Source organism: Rattus norvegicus, chromosome 2 (assembly GCF_036323735.1).
Source record: "Rattus norvegicus strain BN/NHsdMcwi chromosome 2, GRCr8, whole genome shotgun sequence".
In the NCBI taxonomy this organism is placed as follows: domain Eukaryota; kingdom Metazoa; phylum Chordata; class Mammalia; order Rodentia; family Muridae; genus Rattus; species Rattus norvegicus.
Window position 1 is genome coordinate 211,491,902 of NC_086020.1, and position 16,424 is coordinate 211,508,325.

The 16,424-nt window shown below is 42.5% G+C and overlaps 1 long non-coding RNA gene across 3 annotated transcripts in view; it reads right to left on the bottom strand.

The window, feature by feature from the left end:
• The window catches only part of LOC102553943 (uncharacterized), a 133,704-nt gene that overhangs the window by 38,334 nt on the left and 78,946 nt on the right, over positions 1-16,424 (bottom strand). Inside the window, exons 6-7 of one of the 3 annotated variants that reach the window (XR_010064407.1) lie at positions 8,865-9,135; positions 7,986-8,180 (exon numbers count right to left, since the gene is read on the bottom strand). This is a non-coding gene — a long non-coding RNA (uncharacterized LOC102553943). Of the gene's footprint in view, positions 1-496; positions 8,181-8,864; positions 9,136-16,424 lie in introns of those variants that run through there. The other 2 variants (XR_005501249.2, XR_010064406.1) reach the window with 2 other exon arrangements.

Below are 16,424 nucleotides of genomic sequence, written 5' to 3' on the forward strand. Positions count from 1 at the left end.
GAGAGTGGGGTGTTGAAATCTCCCACTATTATTGTGTGAGGTGCAATGTGTGTTTTGAGCTTTAGTAAGGTTTCTTTTACGTATGTAGGTGCCCTTGTATTTGGGGCATAGATATTTAGGATTGAGAGTTCATCTTGGTGGATTTTTCCTTTGATGAATATGAAGTGTCCTTCCTTATCTTTTTTGATGACTTTTAGTTGGAAATTGATTTTATTTGATATTAGAATGGCTACTCCAGCTTGCTTCTTCTGACCATTTGCTTGGAAAGTTGTTTTCCAGCCTTTCACTCTGAGGTAGTGTCTGTCTTTGTCTCTGAGGTGTGTTTCCTGTAGGCAGCAGAATGCAGGGTCCTCGTTGCATATCCAGTTTGTTAATCTATGTCTTTTTATTGGGGAGTTGAGGCCATTGATATTGAGAGATATTAAGGAATAGTGATTATTGCTTCCCGTTATATTCATATTTGGATGTGAGGTTATGTTTGTGTGCTTTCATTCTCTTTGTTTTGTTGCCAAGACGATTAGTTTCTTGCTTCTTCTAGGGTATAGCTTGCCTCCTTATGTTGGGCTTTACCATTTATTATCCTTTGTAGTGCTGGATTTGTAGAAAGATATTGTGTAAATTTGGTTTTGTCATGGAATATCTTGGTTTCTCCATCAATGTTAATTGAGAGTTTTGCTGGATACAGTAACCTGGGCTGGCATTTGTATTCTCTTAGGGTCTGTATGACATCAGTCCAGGATCTTCTGGCCTTCATAGTTTCTGCTGAAAAGTCTGGTGTGATTCTGATACGTCTGCCTTTATATGTTACTTGACCTTTTTCCCTTACTGCTTTTAATATTCTTTCTTTATTTTGTGCGTTTGGTGTTTTGACTATTATGTGACGGGAGGTGTTTCTTTTCTGGTCCAATCTATTTGGAGTTCTGTAGGCTTCTTGTATGTCTATGGGTATCTCTTTTTTTAGGTTAGGGAAGTTTTCTTCTATGATTTTGTTGAAGATATTTACTGGTCCTTTGAGCTGGGAGTTTTCACTCTCTTCTATTCCTATTATCCTTAGGTTTTATCTTCTCATTGAGTCCTGGATTTCCTGTATGTTTTGGACCAGTATCTTTTTCCGCTTTACATTATCTTTGACAGTTGAGTCAATGATTTCTATGGAATCTTCTGCTCCTGAGATTCTCTCTTCCATCTCTTGTATTCTGTTGGTGAAGCTTGTATCTACATCTCCTTGTCTCTTCTTTTGGTTTTCTATATCCAGGGTTGTTTCCATGTGTTCTTTCTTGTTTGCTTCTATTTCCATTTTTAATTCCTTCAACTGTTTGATTGTGTTTTCCTGGAATTCTTTCAGGGATTTTTGTGTCTCCTCTCTATGGGCTTCTACTTGTTTATTTATGTTTTCCTGGAATTCTTTCAGGGATTTTTGTGTCTCCTCTCTATGGGCTTCTACTTGTTTATTTATGTTTTCCTGGAATTCTTTCAGGCAGTTTTGCGATTCCTCTCTGTAGGCTTCTACTTGTTCTCTAAGGGAGTTCTTCACGTCTTTCTTGAAGTCCTCCAGTATCATGATCAAAAATGATTTTGAAACTAGATGTTGCTTTTCTGGTGTGTTTGGATATTCCATGTTTGTTTTGATGGGAGAATTGGGCTCCGATGGTGCCATGTAGTCTTGGTTTCTGTTGCTTGGGTTCCTGCGCTTGCCTCTCGCCATCAGATTATCTCTAGTGTTACTTTGTTCTGCTATTTCTGACAGTGGCTAGACTGTCCCATAAGCCTGTGTGTCAGGAGTGCTGTAGACCTGTTTTCCTCTCTTTCAGTCAGTTATGGGGACAGAGTGTTCTGCTTTCGGGCGTGTAGTTTTTCCTCTCTACAGGTCTTCAGCTGTTCCTGTGGGCCTGTGTCTTGAGTTCACCAGTCAGCTTTCTTGCAGCAGAAAATTTGGTCTTACCTGTGGTCCCGAGGCTCAAGTTCGCTCATGGGGTGCTGCCCACGGGCTCTCTGCAGCGGCAGCAACCAGGAAGACCTGTGCCGCCCCTTCCAGGAGCTTCAGTGCACCAGGGTTCCAGATGGTCTTTGGCTTTTTCCTCTGGCGTCCGAGATGTGTGTGCAGAGAGCAGTCTCTTCTGGTTTCCCAGGCTTGTCTGCCTCTCTGAAGGTTTAGCTCTCCCTCCCACGGGATTTGGGTGCAGAGAACTGTTTATCCGGTCTGTTTCCTTCAGGTTCTCGCGGTGTCTCAGGCAGGGGTCCTGCTGCTCCTGGGCCCTCCCCCACGGGAGCCCAGAGGCCTTATACAGTTTCCTCTTGGGCCAGGGATGTGGGCAGGGGTGGGCAGTGTTCTTGGTCTCTTCCGCTCTGCAGCCTCAGGAGTGCCCACCTGACCAGGCGGTTGGGTCTCTCTCTCACAGGGTCTGGGGGCAGAGAGCTGCTGCGGGCCGGGATCCGCGGGTGTGGGACTTCCGGTAAACACAGAACGTGCCCGGTCCTAGAGGAATTCTGCTTCCGTGTGTCCCAAGCTCACCAGGCAGCTTTCTTGCAGCAGAAAATTTGGTCTTACCTGTGGTCCCGAGGCTCAAGTTCGCTCGTGGGGTGCTGCCCACGGGCTCTCTGCAGCGGCAGCAACCAGGAAGACCTGTGCCGCCCCTTCCGGGAGCTTCAGTGCACCAAGGTTCCAGATGGTCTTTGGCTTTTTCCTCTGCCGTCTGAGATGTGTGTGCAGAGAGCAGTCTCTTCTGGTTTCCCAGGCTTGTCTGCCTCTCTGAAGGTTTAGCTCTCCCTCCTACGGGATTTGGGTGCAGAGAACTGTTTATCTGTCTCTGTTCTTTTAATTATGCATTAAAAAGGATGGAATGAAGAAAGGGAGGAAGTGAGGAGAGAGGAAGATGATAGATGATAGATTAATGATAGATAGATAGATAGATAGATAGATAGATAGATAGATAAACAGACAGACATGCACATATGTATATAAAACCAGGCAAAATATTTTCCCAATTGCCCTGTAAGTATGCTTATCTTCAAACTGGAGTTTACCCACATTCAGATTAGTACCTTGCCCAGGATTGTACAACCAGGAAGTGTTATCTAAACTTTCAGAGAGATTGCTATCTGCAATGTCTTGGTTCTCTATACTACCTCACGTATCACAGAAGGCCCATAGCAGTGCCCATCAGAATTTGCCTGTACTCTTACATGGAGATTGACCTGGCTTGCTTCCACCTATCTCACATTTTACCCCATTTTATACTCCCCCACTGACTCAGGTTGGTTTCGTAGTCTTCCCACTGGTGTCCAAGTCCTGACTCTACTCTCCTTCCTCAGTCATCCTCTGAGCACAAGCCCCGTGTTCACAGTTAATAGCATCTTGTTAGATACTCATTGTCTTGCCATAGTGACCACCATTTATTTCAGCTCTGCCTTCTCCAACACCAGTGCCCAATGTGTGTTCAGCCAGTTGTACAAACATAGCTCACCCTGTCTCATAGCATGGACCAGGTTGGACCTGCCATTTCATCCCTTAGCTTTGAAGGTGGATATAGAACTATGCCCATGGCATTTTCCTGGTGGAACTGTGGCTGAATTGTGCGTTTAAAGTATCTACTGTCTCTGCTTCAGTTCCAGGCAACAGTGTGCCTCAAGAAAAAAAAAGCTTACAACTCAAATAACAATAAGATCTTGTTCGCTAGATTGAATGTGGCTTTCAGCTACTTGGCAAGTCCTTTCTTACCTCTTATACCAACTTAGGGTGCTCTGTACAAATCAGAGGGGATAGGGGACATCAAGAGAACATGGCCCACTGAGTCAATTAAGCAGGGCTCACATGGGTTCACAGAGACTAAAATGGCAATCATGGGGCCTGTATGGGTCTCTGCCAGGTACTCCGCATAGATTATAGATATAGATTATAGATATAGATGATATAGATACAAATTATATAGATGATATATAGATTAGATATAGATATCAATATAGATATAGGTGTAGATGATAGATAGATATGGTTTAGATAGAAATATAGATTAGATATAGAGGTGGAGGAAGAGGTAGGATAGAGATAGAACTAGATAGAGTCATATCTAATATTTATTATTTCTGTTAGCCTGGTCGCTTTGCGGGACTCCTAACAGTGGGAGCTGGAGTGTCTCTTCTTCTTTTGCCTGTTCCTGGGGCTCAATTCCTCCTTTTTGGTTTCCTTGTCTGGCCTCAATATGAAGGCTTTAGCCTGGCTTATCTTGTTTTGTCCGGTCTTCCTGTCTTCTCTTGGAGACCTGCTTTTTCCATAGAGAAAAGGGAGGAGGAGTGCATCTGGGAGAGAGGGGAGAGGGATAGCTTGGAGGAATAGAGGGAGGAGAAACTGTGGTTGGGATGTAAAGCAAAGTTAAGGAGGAAATATGAGTAATTTAAAAGTTCGGTAAAGTAGAAAAAAGGGAAAAGAAAAAGAAACTCTGACTGCTAGCCTACAGAAGGTGTCTCCGATCTTCTCCTCAGACCTAAGCAACCACTTCCTTCTCCTTTCTCCCACATCATTCTCAAGGCCCTTCTCCCTACACAACTCCCAGTGAACTGAAGCAGATGTGCTTGTATTTAAACTCCAGAGGAAACAACCACATCTTCTCATTTCAGAGTTTATGGGCTTTAAAATCAGCTCTTCTCTTCCAAGAGAAAGAAGTTGAGAGACTGGCGGATCTGAACACATTTCTCACCCTTATAATTTTATATTTGGGTATATACTATTTGGTGACTTAACCATTCAGTTAGTTTCCACATCTCTAAGATTAAGCCCCCAAGCCTGATTAGAGAGAGCCCATTAGATCCCAACAATACACACCACACAGTTTTAGGTAGGTATGTTGTTGGGATTACACTGATCCTATGTTAGTAAAAATCATGCTTCTTTGTCTTGAATGCACAGTTCATCATGGATGTGTATGTGGCAAAGGAGTTGGCCATCTGGAAACAGAGGAAGGGAGAGATCAGCATCCCATTACCCACTTCAAGGGCAGGCCTTTACCCAGTGGTCCCGTGTTCTCCCACTAGATCTCAAGAGCCACTGCTCCTATCACACCCAACAAACACATGCTGTTTACCAAGCCTTTAACACACGGTTGCTGTGGAAACAAATTTTAGGATTAAAATTGCAAGGTCAGGAGCACGAAGGACGAAAAATGAAGCCATGCAGTTTGGTATGAGATAATGAAGTTGACCAGAAAAGAGGACGAGCAAGGCTCTGAGAAAAACAGTAACGATAGTTGTCACAGACTCCAAATGGCATCCACAAAGCAATGCCACGCCACTCTTCCCAGGGTTGTATGCAAAGCAGTACCATTTTACGTAGTGTATCTAATGCATTTAATGAAAGCAGACCAAATTGTAAGAACAGTTCCTAAGAAAGCATCTGCCCACCCAAGGGGACCTCTACAGACTAGCCCAAAGGCAGTGAATCAAATATGAGGTAGCCAGGGAAAACTACAGTTACATATCAGTAACTCCACCTGCTGACCATCACGATACCTCCTGTGGTTAAACATCCTTGAAATTAAGCTGACCTCACTGTATCAGAAACTAAGCTATCCAGGCATTCTCCCAAATGCCTATACAAACAAGTGGGCTAAAGCTGCTGAAGAAGACCTGATTATCATAACACTTGTATTGTTGGAACTATAGGAGGAAATACCAGTAAAGGAAGATCTAGCACGCCATGACATAAGACAGAAAAGGGGGTCACTTTACCTCATGAATATTTACTTATTTCATAAGTGCTCATTAAAACTTCTTTAAAATCTGGGTTTCAGAACCCACAAGACTTTCCCACCTTGGACTGGCCTACTCCGGTCTCTCTCTCTCCCCAAAGTGCTTGCTTTCCTTGGTTTTGCTTCCATTCCTTTGATAAAAACAAAACAGACCTCACAACCTCTTCAACAACATGACCTTTGATAGACATTCCACATCTAATCTAGAACAGTTCCCATGGGATGGGCCTGAGGATTGGCTGCAATAAATATGAAAACAATTGCCCTTGACCACAGGGTTGGCTATGGACATGACAGAGGTATGCCCCACCTCAGACTCCTCTGTCAGTTATAAAAAAGAATTAATTCCATAATTCCTGGGATTATCCTCCACCAGGAACATGTAAATATGGAGGTTTAGTGGAATATTTGCTACAGAGGGAGAGCCAAACTAGGAAATGGTTGATAGAGTGAACCTTAGAGGTTTAAACAGTACAGCTTAAATAAACAAATCCCACAACCCCTGCTATTAGGAGACAATCCATTCTGTCACCTAAGACTAATACCTCTGACTACCACACTGCTGAATCATAGAACCCAGTATACTACATATGTGTGAGATGTGTGTCACCAGCATTCCTTGGGTCTGGGTGAGACTTGACACCTTCCCAGAAGGGTGTCACCCTTCTCTCCTCACAGTTCCATCAGAGGCGTTTCCACTCTTACCCCCAACATCCCAAGTTTCTCCACTGATCTGATGACTGCTTTCTATTGAGCCCAATAGGACAGTGCAATACGCGATACTCGACCTGGGGCTATAGCTCAGTGGTAGAGGGCTTGCCATGCCTGCATGAATCCACAGGTTCTATCTACAGCATCATTAAATATATAAATATAAGCCTTGGATTGTGCTTGGGAGAAAGTATGATCCTTGTAAATTACTGTGAAGAAGTTCCTTTGTAAAGGCACAAAGGCCTTTGGAATAAAGTGGGGTAACTCATTCAGGCAGGACTCTTTCACCTTCCATGACTCCCTTTCTTTTCTTTCCCATACCTCCAACCTAGACCCACCCTACCCAGTGCATAATCACACTCATGCTGCCATCTGGCCTTTTTGAAAGATTCCATCTGTCGCTCCATCACTAAATTAAGTTTTCAAAATTGCTACCTTCCTGCACACTCTTTTTTCTAAGAAAAGCATCAAAACCATTACAGGAAGTTTTTCAAATAAAACGTATTCCCTTCTCATTAATCTACCATTACCCCCCAACTGATACCACTGCCTTCATCCAGTGTTAACTTGGAGCCAAATCCTCTCTTACTAAAGTTCATGCTCTGCTTCCTTCAGGCTACAAGACTTTGGTCAATTTATTTCCTGATACACTAGCAAAGCTCCTATAACCATATTGATTTCCTTTCTGTCCCTTATCTCTTGAATTTTGTTGTTGTGTCTAACATTTTTTTTAAGATTAGAATTATATGCCAAGAAATTCGCATGCTTAAACAGCATATCACTCACTGATCTTTAATATGTAAAATAAATCCTTAGTTTTTTTTGTGTTTTGATTTTAAGTAAATTGTACAATCATCACCATGATTGAGGTTTAGAATATTTTCATTGCCTTGAAACTGTCTCTTTGTGGGTAGAGACATTGCTCACTAATTAAGATTGTTTCTTGTTCCTCCAGAGGAACGGAGTTCAGTTCCCACACCCATGTCAGATGACTTATGGTGCAGGAGATCCAATGACCTCTTCTGTCTTCTTGGGTACCCACATCCGTGTGATGGTTGTGCACATGGAAACACACACACACACACACACACACACACACACACACACACACACAAATACAATCTTTAAAATGAGTGGGGGATGGAGAGATGAAATGACATCATGGTTTAGAACATACAGTGTGCTCTTACAAAACACCCAAGTTGTTCCCAGCCCCTTTATCAATCAGCCAGTTTACAGCCACCAATACCTCCAGCTCTAAGACGGTCATCCGCACTCACATGAACATACTTACTTACAAATACGTGCACAAAGGTGAAAATGATAAAACTGAACAAAGGGCTATTCTTTGTGACCATGTGCAGTTGGTCTTAACGTCCACCTTCAGCCCCACTTTGTGAGGCCGCCCACTTGTAGGCTCTGCACGTCCCACATGTGGGTAATCCTAGAAGACTTCGGTTTTACACACTTCTCTTATTAGTCTTCATCTTTGGTATACACAGGTTCTGTCACAGTGCCCTCCCTTCTTCGAACCTGGATAGATGCTGCACTGCCGTTCTACCACCATGGTTGTTAATGCTGTTGCCTTGAGGAGCAGCCTAACCCAGAGCATAAATTTCCTTGAATTCCTTCTGATCTGTGGTTTTCATCTTCATTACTCAGACTCTCCAGGCGGACCTTCAGGCTTCAACTCTTCCTTGGTCGCTTTGCACAGCTATCATTTTTTTTCTGACCACAAAAAGATGAAAAGTCTTTATGAAAAGCACTGGACACGTTTGGCAAAAAAAAAACAAAATGTTCCTTGAAAATAAAATGATGGATTGGGTATGACTACTTACACTTCTCTTTACCAAAAACAATTACCAAGAGTCGCCCTCGGGTGGGAGAGAGAGAACTGGATGGGTAGCCTGCTGATTTCCACAGATTATATGCCAGAGTAGCTAGCTGCTGGCTAGCTGGACACAGCTATACTGATTTTTAGAAAACCCACTGTCATCACAAACCGATGTTTTCAGTAACTGAATCCTTTAAGGATGGACTCAATGTCTACTAACTAAAATGTGTTCCTGTCCCGGTATCTGGCTAATATCTCACAGGCAGGGACAGCTGAGCAGATGAATAAGTGGCTACATGTGGAAGGCTACAAGTATTTGGGACCCTTGACAGAGAAATCTCAGGATAACCAAGAGTCAAGGAGCTAATGTTAGCTTCAATAGCTAATGGCAGTTGGCACATAAAGCCAAAACATTTTTTAAAACAGACTTTCACTTTTTACACAATGATTTGTCAAAACCACAAAGAACAATGATAAGAATGTATCAGTACACAATGTGAAGTGAGTCTCCCATATGTACACAGAAATATGCCCTGCTTGATCCAGGCTACCTTGGTCACATTTGAGGGCAATCTTACCTGTCACTTCTTCCTCTGGCTAGCATTTCTTTACATCATCTGTAAATGACATTCCCGTTTGAATTTATCTTATCATAAGAAATCTTCTGATAAATACCTGCTAAGCACAGGCCTTGTTTTAAGAACTTTTGACAAAGCAGCAAGCAACATGGAAGAAAAACCACCCTGCATCCTTGGGCCTTGCTGTCTGATGGATCACGTGTCATGGAGTTTTGCTGTTTCAGTGTGTGAATTCCAAATACCAGGGAGCCAAAAATCAATCCTGTTGTAGCTGCAATATCAAGATAATGAGGGAATCATTGTTAAACTGAGTGCCCACTGGTTGGATAAATGTATCAGAAAGCCACTCTTCACCCAGCACGTCAGGGGCTGCCACAGAGACCGCCCCAATAGAAACCTAACCATCCTATCAGAGCGTTTTCTGCCCAGTTCAAAGGTTAGGTTAGGTTAGCTAACTCAGCCAAGGTCACAGTGCTAACAAAAATGAAGTATCCTGGGCTGGGCAGATGTCTCACTAAATAGACACTTACCTTCAAATAAGATCACTGGGATTTGTTCTTAAGACCCACAGGGTAGAGAGCACCAACTCTCATGATTTGTCCTCTGATGTTTACATGCTTATTCATGAGTAAACACCACACACACACACACACACACACACACACAAACACACACACACACACAGACACACACATACCCCAAAATAGATAGATAGATGATAGATTAAAATATACTTTTTAAATTTTAAATGAAATACCAAGAATTGAAATGCATTTATTTAATATAGAAATTACTCTCTCTCTCTCTCTCTCTCTCTCTCTCTCTCTCTGTGTGTGTGTGTGTGTGTGTGTGTGTGTGTGTGTGTGTGTGTGTGTGTGTGTGATTGAAAACATTTGGAAGTTTGTTTCAGAAGTGACTGCTCATGATGAGAAAGAAAAAGAGAGAAAAGAGCAAATACAGAAGCAGAAACAAAAGAACATAGTTGTTGTTTGCCTTTGACAATTAAGCAGATGGAACCTAGAGAGTCATTCTTCATTGTGTGCTCCTTTCCTTCCTAAAATGCGTAAATGTCCCCAACCCTAAGAAAAGTAAGAACAAAGGGGTACACGCAAATGTCCCCAGTCCTAAGAATAATGAGAACAAAGGGGTGCAGAATACTGAATGCATGATTTAGCATTAACCTAGAACTATTGGAACGATTCTATATTAACAAGGAATTCTGAGTATTGTATATACTGCTTACTAATTATTGCTTAGCTGAATCACATTCTCTCAAATGTCCAAAATGGATCCAAGGTCCCTATAAGTCAGCGTAAGCGTCCTTTAAGTATCACAGTCTCTAACGGGAAGCAGAGCTACAGACTTAGCTTAAGGAATGGGAATAAATTTAGAAAAGCCGGTCTAGAACTGAAATGTTTTCCTTGTCAGATTTTCTCTTCAAGTTTTTATCCTGTAAATCCATGTCATTGAGGGACAACGCCAGCTTTTGTTATATTTCCGGATCATTCCAGAAGACCCTGTATCAGTTATTATTTATCTGATCGAATGGTGGAGAAGAAATCAGTCTGCATTTGAAAAATGAGCTTTGCCGTGTTTAGTGGATGCCTGTCAGAAAGTCACACCAACAGGAAGGTTAGAGAAGAAGAGGAGAGGGGAGATGAGGGGTGTGAAGGGGAGGGAGGGAAGAGGAGGGGAGGGAGGAGAGAGGAGAGGGAGGAAGTGTGTTCTCACACACGTGGGTGGGTAAGCATCTTCAGAAAGGCCCTCAGCAGCTCTGGGGTAGCTGCAGCCTGTACCATGGAAACTGGTTACCATGGAAAGCAAGCACTATTGTGACGAGCTAAAGAAAAGCCTCATGTAAAATCATCTTCCCATGTAACCTTACACTTTCCAGCATTTTTTAAAAAATGACAGGATTAGAGCACAGTCCTCTGGGGAGTCTCAGGCCTCTCAATGATCTTCCGCAACAATCTAGAAATCGAGATGATAAACTGCTGGGCAGCGTGTACCTTGCTAAAGGGCTTGACAAGCAGTTAGGTGGAGAAATTGCCCCCATCGTTTATCTATGGACTACACAGCACACTATTAAATATTTTTTCTGTTAAAACCTACAAAGTATTACAAATGAAGAGCAAACATGGCTAAAATTAACTTAAAGCGGATGGTTCTCGACTTCCCAAAATCAGAATTGATGGGTTTCATCTGAGTTATCTGTTAATAGGCTTTCTCCGTGCCCTGTGCTGCCATAATCTGCAAGGCTCCGGACAAACCAGTACATTTGTTTATCTTTATCACTCTTTGCTTACTAAAGAAGTTGCTTTTATTAAAGAGATCCATCACCAGCCCGCTCACGGTTTAATAGCCTGTGTGTGCTGCATGCAAGGTGGGGGGGGCAAAAAAATGCGGATAAAGGGTGAGAGACCTGTTTCACACAAGCCCCCCAAAGCATTGGAAAAGTAATAAAAGACACTTTCACTAATACATATGATGTTGGACATATATACATGTGCATACATATATATGAATCAGGCAGAAGACTTGGTTCCGAAATTATTAACACAAAGCCTTTCTGAATACGAATGCAGAACGGTGCCTTCGCCCAATTTTCCTCCTCCGGTCGCTTTAATGAACAGTCAAGAGATGCTAAGTGAAGAGACAGGAAGTATATTATGTGTCTCACACATGCCCCCTCCCCCTCTCGCGATCTCTCACATACTTGAATGGGAAAGCCAGATACGGGTGGGTACATCATAGTCCAGCCATGAAGCCCACCCAAGCAGTAATTGGTTGGTTAGACCCTTCATTAGCTTGGCTCCCGAAACGCTCTCTTGTCGGCCATCTCTCGTTGCCAAAACACAACATCATATTTTATCTCATCTTATGGGATTAAAAATATTGATTGAAAATTTCACTGGAAGCTTTTCTTAAAAAGACACTTTCTCCCAATCCTTTTCTTTCTACTCTGGTGCGAGTCAGCTATTTTTCTTGCCAAAATGCAGGAAAGCAATTAGGCTCAAGGGTTTTCTAAGCTATACCAGTTCAGGGCAAATCTATTGAACTTTGCTGAGAAATTCTTGTACATGCACTGTGAAATTTTTGATGGTTTTATGCTCTTTCTTGATAACGACTTAGTTTTAAAAACCTGTGCAACCTGCGTGCCGTCTGCCTTCCAAAGGAGGCCGTCCAATTAAAGAGCCGCATCATTAAAGGGGAAAGCCATGAAATCTACTCTGTAAACGGCTGCGGCTTCAAGTAGACACTGGGCAGAACCGGAGCTAACATGCAAACGGCATTTAGCAGAAGCAGCCCGGGTTAGTGGAAAAGGCTGAGGCAACGTGCTCCTCCCAGTTTCTCAAGTACCCGCAGGAGGAAGAAACAGATCGGCGGTCCCTGTCGCAGGTGATCACAATCACGTTTCAGAGAGAACATATGGCTGTGTTTATAGCCATCAGGAGGCGTTTCACAGAGCTACGACACCATGTGTCCACCAACTAGCCTGCCTGATTGCAGCTAATTAGAGTGGAGATGAGAAGCATTTTAAAAATAGTATTAAGGCATGGGGTTGCCCAAAGTCCCCAAGCCTATTTTTTAATGATTTACTTATTTTTAGTGTGTGTGTGTGTGTGTGTGTGTGTGTGTGTGTGAGAGAGAGAGAGAGAGAGAGAGAGAGAGAGAGAGAGAGAGAGAGAGATTGATTCCCAGAACTGGAGTTACAGACAGTTGCAAGCTGCCATGTGGGTGCTGGAAGTTGAACTTGGGTCCATTGAAAGAGCACCCAGAGTGCTTAACCGCTCCACGTCCCCAAGCCTATTTTTAAGAGTAGATAACAAGAATGAGTAATATAATATGACAAGTCAGAGGTGCGCATTTTGCACAAGCCTTTCCCTAAGAAGGGAGACCTAATACAATTATAATGCCAATGAAATAAAGAAGCAAGAATTACATAAATGCTAAGACATGCTGACCTGGGAAGCCTACAGAGGTAAGACATTATTTGAAAGTCCCTAAAGCATCTTTTTAGAGGAAACATTCTAAAACAAAATATCAGAACATCATAACGAATCACACTGTACAGTGAGCAAACTCAGCCATACAGAGACTTGAGTCCTGTGACACAGACCTGAAATCACAGCTACCAGAGAGATGGAAGCAGGAGGAACGCAAATCTGAAGCCAGTCTGAACTGGAGAATGAATTTGAGGCCAGCGTAGGGTGACAGCGTAGACAGTGAGACCCTGTCTCAAAACAAAAGTACAAGGGAGATGTAGCTATAACAATGGTAGACTGTTTGCCTTGTATGTGAGAGGGTTCAGCATTCAGTGCTGCAGAAATAAACCCACACATGGCTCTGTTCTGCTTCACTGAGTATGTGTTTTAACCCACCTTATGGCCCAACGGGATTCTTCTCCTTCTTTTTAATGCTTAAGTAAAGTACAAGGAGTGTAAGTCACAGACTGTCTTCCACAGTGTAGCAGACGACCTGAGATTTCTAACACGTCCCTTTCTGGTTCTGCAGAATTTCTTCCACAGGCCTCTAGAAAAATAAATAATAATAAGGACTTGGCTGTAGATGATCCTTCAGAGAGTGCGCCCAGGCCTCCTCCAGTTGAAACCTCAGCTTCATAATTCCCCTCTTTGTACAGCGTGCGGTGTGCATCGCCAACGGGCGGCTCTCGGTGTGTGATTTCGTGTGCGCCCATCATCTCTTCCAGACACTTCTTCCTCCGGGCTCTTTCAAAGACTGAGGCCACGCACATTGGTAATTGTGTCATTTTTCCCCCTCTATTTCTCTGCTTTGCTGAAGCCAGACTCTAATGACATTAGATAGGTCGCATGATGGCGATTTAACGGCCTGAACTCCAACCACAGGTATATCACTGTGGTCGCCTTGGGATCTGTTCTCATTGCAGTGGCATGACAGAAAATGCCAGCAGAGGCACAATGGATGGCTCACGGAAGTATTGGAGACAGTGTTATCTGTGAGCACAGAGGATGCTGACCCCAATACCCGGATCAGCCAGCAGCTAGGTGGTTACTCTGCTGCCCCTCTCTCTGACGCTACCCTCACAGATAACAAAGAACCTTCCTCAACGGCATCCACTGCTGTCCCCTGTGAATGGCCACACATGCCATGAATACATGGACACACACACACACACACACACACACCGTGCATAGACAAAGCCCTACCAATGGCTTTTTGTCTCTAAGAAAAGGAACATAAACTTTTAAATTAAAATACATAGGCACCAAGGGGCTAAGGATTGTGGCTCAGTCAGTAAAGGACCTACTGTGAAAACATGCGGAACTCAGTTTGGATGCCAAGAACCCATGCAACAAAGCCAAACTTGATGCTATGCTTTTAATCCTGGCACTGCAGAGACAGAGACAGAGACAGAGGGAGCCTTGGAACTCACTGGACAGGCCGCCGGTGAGCATCACAGCCAACCTCCGTGCCAATGAAAGGCTGTCTCAAAATGAGTGAGGTGGATGGTCCATGAGCAATGAAATTGTAAGTTTACCAATGGCACGTGAACATACACATACACTAAAACAAACATGACGATTAAATGAAGGAATTCTCAAGGCATCTTGAAAGGAAAAGACCATAAATTAAAGCATTAAGATGTTTATAAAATGAGCTGCTATTTATGGGTCATCTTGGTTATCAACTTGACATTTGGAACCAACGAAGAGTCAAGCAACTCGGTATGCCTGTAGGGGGTTTTCTGGACCAGACCATCTGAGGTTGGAATGCACACATTAAATCGGGGCCACCCTTTTTGTGGCAGCCCACATAAAAGAACATGGAAGGAGGAAGCTCTTTGTCATCTTGCTTTTGCCTGCTTGCCCTCACTCTGGCTGGCAATTTCATCTATCCTGCTGCCGAGGCATCCCTTCACTGTTATTGGAATCTACTCTTTCAGGATTCCAACACAGAGCAAAAACACCACACATAACCAGCCTCGTGACTGAACAACTACTGTATTCTCGGCCTTTCCACAGGCAGACAGTCACTGTTGGACCAGCCAGACTGCAGCCGATAAGCCACTCTAATAAATCCTTTTTAGTATATGTATATGTGTGTACATGTATGCATTCACAAATGCAGGTGTGTTTGTTCTATCAGCCTGCTTCTTCTAGAGACTTCTGACTAACTCAGCTCCATACTGTGTTATCCACAGTTATACACTGACTGTGTATTCCAGCTGTGGTTACCATTTCTGTGTCTCAGGGAATTTCATAGCATAGCACTCTACAGTTTTTAAAAAGACAATACAACAATGTCACTGAATCAGAAGATCACATGTGTATGTCCATATGTGCGTATGTTTTATATTGTATGTAAATATACTTTTTAGATATAAAATATAGAGATATATTAATTTTCGAGAAGGATGCCATACAACTATCAGTAGATATTATTGTTATGTTAATTTTTGTTGTGATTAGCTCAAAAACAGTGGCCAACAAGTTACAGCCCATTGACAAAAGCTGGTCCATAAAAGGCCAAATGAATCCGTTATATATTATTCTGGGCTTTAGAAAACCAATAAGAGTTGAATAAATGACACAAACATTATATTGCTCTACTTCTTTAGAAATGATATCATTTGATTCAAAAGGAACACCAATTCCTGAAAAAGGACACTCTGATCTAGTCAGTGGAAATACTATAATTCTACTTCCCTCTGGGAGGTTTGTAGTGCACCCTTTCATGAAAAACTTTGAGAAGTCTTAAGTAGAGGAAGCCTATGTAAGATTTATTTCCCAGACTTACTTGTCCAATTTTTTTCTCTATCAAAATGTATTAACAAGATAGATAAACCCTTAGCCGGACTAACGAGAGGACACAGAGAGTGCGTCCAAATTAACAAAATCAGAAATGAAAAGGGAGACATAACTACAGATTCAGAGGAAATTCAAAAAATCATCAGATCTTACTATAAAAACCTATATTCAACAAAACTTGAAAATCTTCAGGAAATGGACAATTTCCTAGACAGATACCAGGTATCGAAGTTAAATCAGGAACAGATAAACCAGTTAAACAGCCCCATAACTCCTAAGGAAATAGAAGCAGTCATTAAAGGTCTCCCAACCAAAAAGAGCCCAGGTCCAGACGGGTTTAGTGCAGAATTCTATCAAACCTTCATAGAAGACCTCATACCAATATTATCCAAACTATTCCACAAAATTGAAACAGATGGATCACTACCGAATCCCTTCTACGAAGCCACAATTACTCTTATACCTAAACCACACAAAGACACAACAAAGAAAGAGAACTTCAGACCAATTTCCCTTATGAATATCGACACAAAAATACTCAATAAAATTCTGGCAAACCGAATTCAAGAGCACATCAAAACAATCATCCACCATGATCAAGTAGGCTTCATCCCAGGCATGCAGGGATGGTTTAATATACGGAAAACCATCAACGTGATCCATTATATAAACAAACTGAAAGAACAGAACCACATGATCATTTCATTAGATGCTGAGAAAGCATTTGACAAAATTCAACACCCCTTCATGATAAAAGTCCTGGAAAGAA